Source organism: Gallinula chloropus, assembly GCF_964237585.1.
Source record: "Gallinula chloropus genome assembly, chromosome: Z".
Lineage (NCBI taxonomy): Eukaryota > Metazoa > Chordata > Aves > Gruiformes > Rallidae > Gallinula > Gallinula chloropus.
The window spans coordinates 77,040,572-77,050,369 of NC_140089.1; the positions used below are offsets into that span (position 1 = coordinate 77,040,572).

Sequence of the window (9,798 nt, forward strand, 5' to 3'; positions counted from 1 at the left end):
AACTGTTCATGCCAATGACTGTTACCCTTTACTGGTAAGTGCTAAATTCAACTAACTTAGCTGTCAAAAGTCTTGCACCTCTTTCAGAACACCCTGAGAAACCTTCATCAACTAATTTTCCATTCCCTTCACAAAAATACTTCCATTGTTTTTTTAAACCTCGTGAAGTTACAGAAAAGAACTAGAGACTTCATGCAAGTTCTGGCAACTTAAAGAAAAAAAACTGTCCAGAAGGACACCATTGTCACCATACACTTACATCTATTTCCTTTGAGCATGGCTATGCTCACAGGACAAAACAAGGAGCTGCAAAAGCATCTTATCCCAAAGTACACCACCACCATTTATGCTATGGATGACTACTTTCTAAATCTCAATCCCTGCTCTAACTCAGAAGAAGTTAGAAGCTGCTGCTTTGCTGCAGCCAGCACTGCAGAGTGGCCAGATGCATCTGCACTACTAGCATCTCTTCTGCTACCCACCCAACTTCTCAAAGGCTCCACAAGCCTGAGCTCCCCTGATCTACAATCCAATACCAACAATACACCCAAGCCCCAAATGCTCCATAGCTTTGCTAAAGCCACAGGACCACCTGGAAGCATTAACCATCATCACCCAGCCATTTACATGGATGTTCACACATAAATGGAGCAAGCCCATGCTGTCCAAAAAAAAATCCACTCAACACTTCACCTCTGACTATCTTCTCACTTCCACTCAGCTGAGTATCTTTCCCCCTATTTCACAGGCCAAAGCAGAGAGTATGTATGATGTGACCAAAAGCAATGGCAACAGTTCCCCACCATTTATCTGCACAGCTCAGTTTTTCTATCTTGAGCAACCCATCCTCCTATCACAGGAAGAGTCAAATGGAACAGATTTTTTTTTTAAACTTAATGTCACCTATAAAGACAAATAATTCTTGGCTTGGTTAATCTACTACTACTTACTAATGAAAACACACTGAAAAATGCACTGAGAAGCCCAAGCGCTACACAAGAGTGGGAGTGATTTATATACAGTTAATCCCACTCTAAACAGAATCAGACATCAGAGATAGCAAGAGCCTTGAATAACTTAGTACAATCCCTCTATCTGTTCACAAATCACTTGCAGGGATGTGTTGAACTGTACAAATTTAAGCATTTGAGCCCCAAAGTTATAGCTCCATAGATACTGCATCACTTACAAATCTACAGCTATCACTCCTCCCTCCAGAATGCTTTCCATCCACTCTTGCATTTCCTTTTGAAAACCAGAATTTGCATGTGTTAAACTTGATTTTTAATGGATTCAGTTGAAGCAGTACCAGCCTCCATGGATGTTATACAACCAATACAAACCCAGGCAACACTGTCAATGGGGGGAAATATGTATGTGCAGTTTGTTAAACTGTTTTCAAACCAGTTCTAGAGAGCTAGAAGAAAGCCTGCATCAACAAAGGCCTTCAACACAGCGAATCACAGAAGACAACTAGAGAAAAATCAAAATATGACATTGCCCTGATTTGTTTACTTGGCATATTAGACAACATGCCAGACAAAATCCTAGCTCAAGAGAAGTCCAGGCAAATTTGCCATTCACTCATTACGTACAACTTTACTCTGTTCTTACTCCAGTTCTTTTGTCTGGAAGTAACTGTCAACACACATTCAGCTCACTGAAGAGCACAGTAAAAAAAGACAAGCCTTCCTTCATCAAATGGGACATACTGCTGTCTTTCTCTGCTTTCAATTTCCCTGTCTCTAAAACAAAAAGCCAATCTCGTTGCGTGCCCCTCAATTTTGAGCCCATATTCTCTGGTTTGATCATAAGATACATTGCAGTCCTGAAGACTTTTCCATGCTCAACACTTAGTCCAACAGGGCTAGACTGAAATTGAAGCATCCAACTACAACTAGGAAGAGAGAAAAATGATGCAGTGTCCCACTGGTGAAATGTTATCTACATGGGTTTCTCATTTAAGAGCTGACAACAGCTAGTACTTCCTCATACTTGCTCCCTTCCTAATATTCTGTGTCAATCTCCCAACTAGATGTGCTTCGGAATGGGCAAACATGAGAATCTGTACAGATGCAACATTAAGTCTACTATCCATGACTTTGTGGATGAATATTCTGAAAGAGCCTAAGGCTGAACAGTTACTTACTGGTGCAGGAGTTAGATCATCAGTAATATCATTTTAATTTACCAAAGACACTCAGAAAGCTTTATTCCCATAAACTCTGTCCTTATATTTGTGAAAGGCCTTGGAAGGGTATCCTACTGAAGAATCTGGTAATCTGGAGTTTCACAGTCACCTTTGGAAACAGTGTTGATAACTATTTAGCTTCCAAGTTCTCAGGTACAGAAGACATTTTAGCTTACGAAAATGCAGTACCTTGTTGAACATTACCCAAAAAATAGAGGGTTGGATGGATTTCCACCCCTCAAAAAAAAAAAGTACTAGGAATTAATGTATTTTCTACCCAAGAAGACTACAAATGCTACTAATGAGCAGAATATCAGCAAGATCAACACCTACAGCATGGTGGTAATCACACGATTTTTATCTAATTTTATTCAGGTTGGTGAAACTTACATTCAACAGTAGCAGCATTAAGTGCTGTACAAATATTGGAGAAGATCTAGTCTTCAAGATGCTTCTCCCAGCCTTCAGAGACATATGAATCTCTAGATCTCTCAGAGTTATTGTGTTGGTGTCTCAGGCTAGTCCCTGTAAACAAGGTCTCAGAAAGCACTCAAGCATCAAATTCCCCAGAGACATTTCAGGGTGTCCCAGTGACTCTGGGAATCGAGATATATGCAGTAACAGTAGCTCACTGACTCTCAGCAGTTACAAGGACAGATGTGCAACCTCCTCAGCTACTGAAGTCAGAGTCATAGACAGACCAGTGTACAAATTCTTTTTCTGTTGTAATGACTGAACAAACCTGGCTCTTCACGTATTTCCTCCTCCTAATTCCCCCCCACCCCCAGGTTCAGGTGAAAAAGCATGCCTCTTGCTTTATTGTATTTTGAATGCCAGGAACAGCTTTCAGGCACAAAACCAAAAGGGGACTATGGCACGGTTAAATATATGCAAGCTATTACAGCTTTCATTTAGCATGCAAGACGTGCAAAGGAAGGACTTGAGTCAAGATCTAACGCTTCCCAGGCAAGTGCACTAACTGTTAGGCCGGAGGCTCCTCCAGAGGTGGTCTCATGTTCAGCACTTGACTGATGGCTGCCACTTGACTGATTACTGACCATCCCATTCCGGATCTCAACACCATGGGAATAATGCTTTCTTTCACTGCTGCGTGCTTCCACTTGAGCAGTCCTTGGTAGGCAGTTAGTCCTAAATGCCAACGGAGATCTTCAGTTGCTTCCACACTTCACCACTCACATTTGTCTCCAGTAGTTCAATGGTAAGCCCTGCTGTAATGTATTACCTGCACTACAACTATTCGCACTACTTCCTCTATACCCTAAATGTGCATTATTGGATGACCCTCAAAATGTAAGGAGCAGCAGGGACTGACAACTCTGAAAACAAATCCCAAGCTACCTCAAACACAGAGCTATCACCTGTGCAAATTCACAGGCACCTAGACAGCAACTCCAAGGAACACAGCTAAGGGAACAGGCTTCTCCAACACACAGGAAGTATGTACACAGCAGAAGAGCAAGTTACTCAACCCTATAGCCCCCAACGGTGTTACATATTGCTATGTTCCCACCTTGGGATTTTCAGTAGTCCACTATCTCTGCTACTAAGCAAGGCACTAAAGCTTTGAATTGATTTGTTCTAGGTTTTGCTTGTTTTTACTCTGTAGTTATTTTAAGAATTAACTTTGTGCAATAAAAACCACAACCCACCAACCAAAAGACTAGCCCACAATCAGCTCTCAAAAGGAATGTGATTAGGGTATTGTTGCAGTAGGATTTAGAAATTGCTAACATCTTACAAAAGAACCTTTTATGTTTCTCCAGGCACTGTTTCTTCCTCAAAATGAGGCACAAATTCCTTATCTGAGAAGGGGAGAAGAAAAGTAACATAGTGGGGACATACACAAAGGAAAATAATAAAGAGATGAGGCAAGTGAACCCTCTTGTGAAATGCTTACATCTCTTCATGAAACCAGCAGCCTCCCGCCTAGTCTCTTCTTGAAGTTATACATCTCTTGGATTGGGGAAGAAGAGGGGAGGAGGTAGCATTTTACTGCTTTGCTAGCAGATGCACTCTTGGAAGAGGGAAGAGAACAGCACAGGGCCAATATTTTTAGAGATTGGAAGGACAGACATCTGCTACTGCATAATGACTTATTGGCACTAAGCTTGGCTTTAACTCAAGAAAACGCTGAGCTCATATCAAGCCTTGTTCTACTCAAATGCTCTTTCACTCTGGTTCATATGGCTATTATGCAATTCTTCTACTAGTAAATAAAATGTCATTGACAGCTTTCCATGAGCATCCCAAGGCAAGAGCTAAGCAGGTAACTGTCAGATATTTACTAAATTAAGTCGCTCCCAGTTGATCTAGGACATCAGAAGACCTTTCTAAAATGATGCATGTGCAGTTTCTGACCTTTTTTTCAGTAACCGATCTGCAACCTGCTGGGATTTTAAAAAAAGAAGATACTACAGCTTCTACCAAAGCAGCACTCACCCCAGCAGACTGCAAGTGTTTTGCATCAGCTCCGTAATAAGCACGCTCACTACAGGAACAAATGAGGGAATCTGTTAAGAACCTGCAACGCTGGTAAAGCAGAATTTAACTAGTCTTCTCACAGGGAGAAAGTTAAGACTGCCACGAGCGGGAACGGCAGGCTGCAGGAGGCTCGCCCTGCCGAGCGCCGAGCAAGGGAAAGCAGCTCCTCCGCCTGCTCTTTTGGAAGTCAGGCACAGGTTCCCGGCTGAACTCCACGCGATTCGTAAAGCAAGACACTTTTTCTTTCTCTCTCTCTTTTTTTAACCGTTCCAGCAGCTACAGAAAACCTCGATCCCTTTAGCCCCCGCTGCCAGGGGAGGCGTATCCCCATATCCCCCTTTGCGTGGCCGCGGGACGGGAGATGCGGCGGCGCGGGGGCACCAGGCGGAGCCCGGCACAACCACCGCCCCCCGGGGAGTCCGGCAACCAGCCCGGCTCTCGCTAAAAGCCCGGAGAGAAACCGCCCCAACAAGAGCACTGGGACAACGCTGTCCCCGGTGCCGCTTTTTTTTACCGGAAGGGGGCAAACCCAAGGGTCCCCCTTCCCCCGGGGGCGCCTCAACTCCTGTCAGGGCCCCCCGGGAGAGCGAGTGAGGAGGCGGCACTGCTCCCCCAGGGCAGGGCAAGACCTGCACCGCCAGAGATCGGGAGACCCCTTCCCTGGGGCGGCGAAGGCAGCCGCGCAGCTCTGCTCGGGGCTGAGGTCCCGCGGAGACACACACCCCCCCTCCGCCCCGGGGGTCGGGGGCGGCTGAACCGGCGCCAGGCCGGGCCGCAGCGAGGTGCTACCGCTCACCCCCGCAGGCAGCTGTCACCCCCGCCGCGCACCGGGTGGGGGGGCGAGAAAAAATGATAAACAAACAAATAAACAGCCAAGAGGCGGGGAGTCCCGGGCCACACGCACCGGCGCTCCCCCCACGCAGGAGAAGCGGGGAGCAGCGGCAGCGCCGGGGGAAGAGAAGGGAGAAGTTTCCTCCTGTTGCGCCGCGCAGACGGCTTCCCTCCCTCAGCCGCCGCCGGGGAAACGCCGGCCGGCGGCAGCCCCCCGCGGCCGGCGGCGGGGGCAGGTGGGCGCCGCACACAAAGCCCCTATTCACAACGCCCGCCGCCGAGCCTGCGTGCGTACGCGCAGCCTCCCCATCCCGCCCCCGCCACCTCACGCCGAGCCCCGCTCACCTCATGGAGGAGCCGCGTCCCGCTACGACCGCCGATGGGAGCCGCACACCGACCCGCGCCGCCGCTAAAGGGCGGAGCGGCGCCGCCGCGCGCCCCGGGACACTCGGCCGCTCCGCGCGGATAGGGCGAGAGGTGGGGGGGGGCGGGCGTGACATCACTCCGCGGCCACGTGATCGCGGGGCTCCGGCCCCCCGCGGGGAAAGGGAGGGGGCGAAGCCTCCCCCCCCGCCCTTCACGTCCTCCGCGGGGGGCCGGAGCCCCGCGCTGGCGGAGGAGGGTCACGTGGCGGCTGCGCGGAGTTCCCGCCCTGGGGAAGGGGCTGGGAGGTATGTCACTGGTTGTGGGGCGAGTGGCCGGCGCTTCAAGCAGCCCTTCTGCTCGCCCAGGGCCGGGGGCGTGGGGGGGAAGGTGGGTGTCAAGGCCCTCCTGCCTCAGGAGTTGGTCTGGTGGCTGTGGGGGTAAAAGCCACGTCGTTAAAGGAGCGTTAAATGCTTCGACACACGAGTGGAGTCCTGCGCCTCGGTTCGGTTCCCCCCAAAGCTTCCCCGTGTGTGAAATTCCCCTTTCTCACACCCCTCGGCAGGAAGGACTGATTCAGAAGAAGGAGAAGTGGGGCACTTCTTGTTTAATATTAAAATTAATGACTGGCGTAGCGTTTGGTTACACAGGAATTTAGAGGTTGGAAAATGAAAAGTGGGCTGTATGGCTGTGCCAAGGCTGGATGTGCTCCACAAGCCCAGGAGGACAAATCCCTCTTCTCAAAGTTTAACCTCCAGAGCACCCTTTCCCAAGTCTTCTGGCAACCCGATGGCGAACCACCTCAATCTCACCAAAAGGCCGCGGTTGCTTTCACCTGTGCAAGATGCTTTGGGCATCTTGTCTACAAATTGCCCTGTTAAGTGAGTTGGTGAACCTCAGCCTACCATCCCACCACGACAGCCCTGCCAGAGTGGCTAGTCATCTTTCCATCACCTCATGCTTACCGACTGGTCCCGCTCACTGGAGCTGTGTTCCCACCTGAGAAGGTCTCCTTTAATCTCCATGATGGCTCTTATCTCTGCTGTTCTCAACCATATCCACACCTTCTGAAGTGGCAAACAGTACAGGGAGGAAATGTGCACTTCAAGACTTTAGGTCATTATTGTAATAGTGGCGAGTATTGTTATTAAACAAATACACTTGATTATCACCAGAAGCATACTTTCCTCTGCTAATCTGTAGTCCTTACCTTGGCCAATTTGTTTTGCATGTGTTTTACCTTTGAGAACAGCCATAATCATGCCAGCACTGTTTCCTCTTTATTTTTTTCTTATTAAGAACACTCACGCCAATGTTATTCTAATACAGTTAATACTAAAAATTTAATTTGCACAAAACCAATAAAAATAGGAAGATTAAACTTCCCCAGCAATACTAGCTCAGCAGCTACAAAACATGTTGCAATGGTTATGCAATTATTTTTTATTCCATTTATTTTTAAAAGCCAAATGCATGTGTACAATATGGTTAGAAAGTCTCCTGCCTGCTGCTTCTAACACCAGCAAAATTCCATGTAAACATGTGTGACTAGCATGGAAATTACTTAATATGCGAGTACAATCTCTTACATTTTTAATAGTTTGACCATGTTGAATTTTTATTCCCACTCTAAATGCCAGTGTATCATAAAGATGGGTTTTAGGTATGTTTGTGTGGGATAGTTATATGTAATGGTGCATAAAAATAAATAGTACATTGGGCTACGGTACTATTGGATATTCAGTTATTGAGAACTGAGAAATATCGCATTTACTAGTTCCCAGAGAACTATTGTTCATTGTCTCGTAAGCTGTGGCCAGGAATAAAGGCTTTGGGCTTTGTAGTGGCAGCTAGTTTAAATGCATTAAACCAAGCTGATCTGTCTTGACAGAACCTGACTGCCCTCTAGGTTAGTCTCCTTGCATGGAAGACTGTGCTTTCATCTTTTCTGAGCCCCCTTTTGGGTCCCTCTCCAAGGGCAAAGCATTGCTTCTCAATCAAAACACTCTGATACAATTTTGTGGCTGGAGCCTCTGCAGGCAGAGCACAAGAGCTCCTGACAAGAGTCAGGAGATTTCACCTCTATTCCTAATGTTGCCCTCAGTGTGTTGTAGGACTCTGCCATAGACATGTTTTCCCACCTGTGTTTCTGCTATCAGCAGGGTGAGAACTACTGTCTGAGACTTTTACCAAATGCTCAGCCTGAGCTACCCTAAATTGTCAGTAAGGCAGAGAGAGTCTAATCTGCAAGAGGCAGAAGGTGGAATACATCCTACACAAGCAGCTTCTCTCAAAATCTAAGCATTAGCATGCTGGCAGCGTGACACCCTGCCTACAGCAGCCATGAGGCGAGGATGGGAGAGGAAGAGACTACCCTCTTCTGCTTAGTCTCCTGGAAGAGCTGGGAAAGTTGCACCCAGTACTTTGAGTGGCTGCCCAGGTGATGAAACCACCTATGCATTCCTAGCTACTTCTCCAGAAGGGAGAGGCCTGGAAGTGGCTTAAAGATGTCTTTAATCACACCTCACGCTGTTGCACTGTCTTGATAGCATCTGCTAATTACCTTACTTGGCATTGTTAAGGCTTTTTCTGCTGCTGCTAGCTAGTTGTTAAATTATTATATTTTTTTTTTTGCTGCTTCTGGCTACTGCCTTCCGCAGAACACAAAGCACTGGTCACATCTCCAGTTAGAAATTACTTGCAAAGGAAATCACGCTTCTGAACTGGTTGATCACTTCGCTGCTATCCTTCAAGCAGCTTAAACCTGTTTGATGAGCTCTAAGTGCCACATGTTCTTTTCCTTCATCAGACTTGTTCTGATCTGATTATTTCCAATTTGAATATGTTTTGTTTTGCTAATCCTGGCTGTTATTTTTTACTGAAGGACAATTTGAAGAAAGTTTTAGATTTTGAGACATGACTTCATACCTGGGCTGATCTTCACTTGAGGTAAAGTATTTTTTTCCACTCTTTGTGGCAGATATAAATGCAGGAATCTCTGATAACAAGTGACAGAATCAAAAAGTGTCATTTATATCTGCTCCCACCAGAGCACTTTCTTTTTTTAATAACTTGTTTTCACAGAAGGGAGGTACTTTATGCCTCTTCACAATATGGTATGTTTCAGACAACTTGCTTTGGAATTTATCTTCTTTACTGTTTCTGTGCTGTTTGTGTAGCACCAGCAATGGGCCTGACAGGGTCAAGACAAGGAAATACTAAAAAAATGAAAAAAGTCACAGCTGGAGCTGCTCAGACAGGGCTCTTAACTGAGACAAAATCTTGAGAGAGAGGAAAGTCTACCTGGGAATTTTATTTAATTTGAAGTGATCTTTAAAAGGCTGAAGGAAAAATCCACAAACAATTGCATGACATTATCTAGAGTGTTTAAATTTGTGCTTGCTAGATGGATTCCTCTGCTTCTACCCCAGCCCTACCTCATGAATTTTAAACTGAATCATAAAGATTGGAAAAGACCTTCAAGATCATCAAGTCCAACCCTCAGCCCTACACCACCAAACCTCTAAGCCATCTCCTGAAGCACCACATCTACCCATTTTTTAAACACCCCCAGGGATGGCAACTCCACCACCTCCCTAGACAGCCTCTTCCAATGCTTCATCTCTCTTTCAGTGAAGAAATTTTTCCTAATATCCAATCTGAACCTCCCCTAGTGCAACTTGAGACCATTTCCTCTTATCCTATACTAGTCACTAGGGAGAAGCGACCAACACCTGCCTTTCTACAGCCTCCTCTCAGGTAGCTGTAGAGGGCCATACAGCCTTCCCTCAGCCTCCTCTTCTCCAGGCTGAACAGCCCCAGCTCCCTCAGCTACAGTCTCCTCCTTGCACCTGCGTTGAATCCCAGTCTACAATCTGACCTCTTCACCATCCCAGGTAACATTTCAGGGA

The 9,798-nt window shown here is 46.7% G+C and overlaps 1 protein-coding gene across 1 annotated transcript in view; it reads right to left on the reverse strand.

Annotated features, from left to right (window-relative positions):
• The window catches only part of RAI14 (retinoic acid induced 14), an 86,638-nt gene extending 80,736 nt beyond the window's left edge, over positions 1-5,902 (reverse strand). The window contains exon 1 of the mRNA XM_084278114.1: positions 5,870-5,902. The gene's annotated coding sequence lies outside the window, so the exon portion shown is untranslated. The remainder of the gene's footprint in view (positions 1-5,869) is intronic.
• Positions 5,903-9,798: the final 3,896 nt, after the last annotated feature.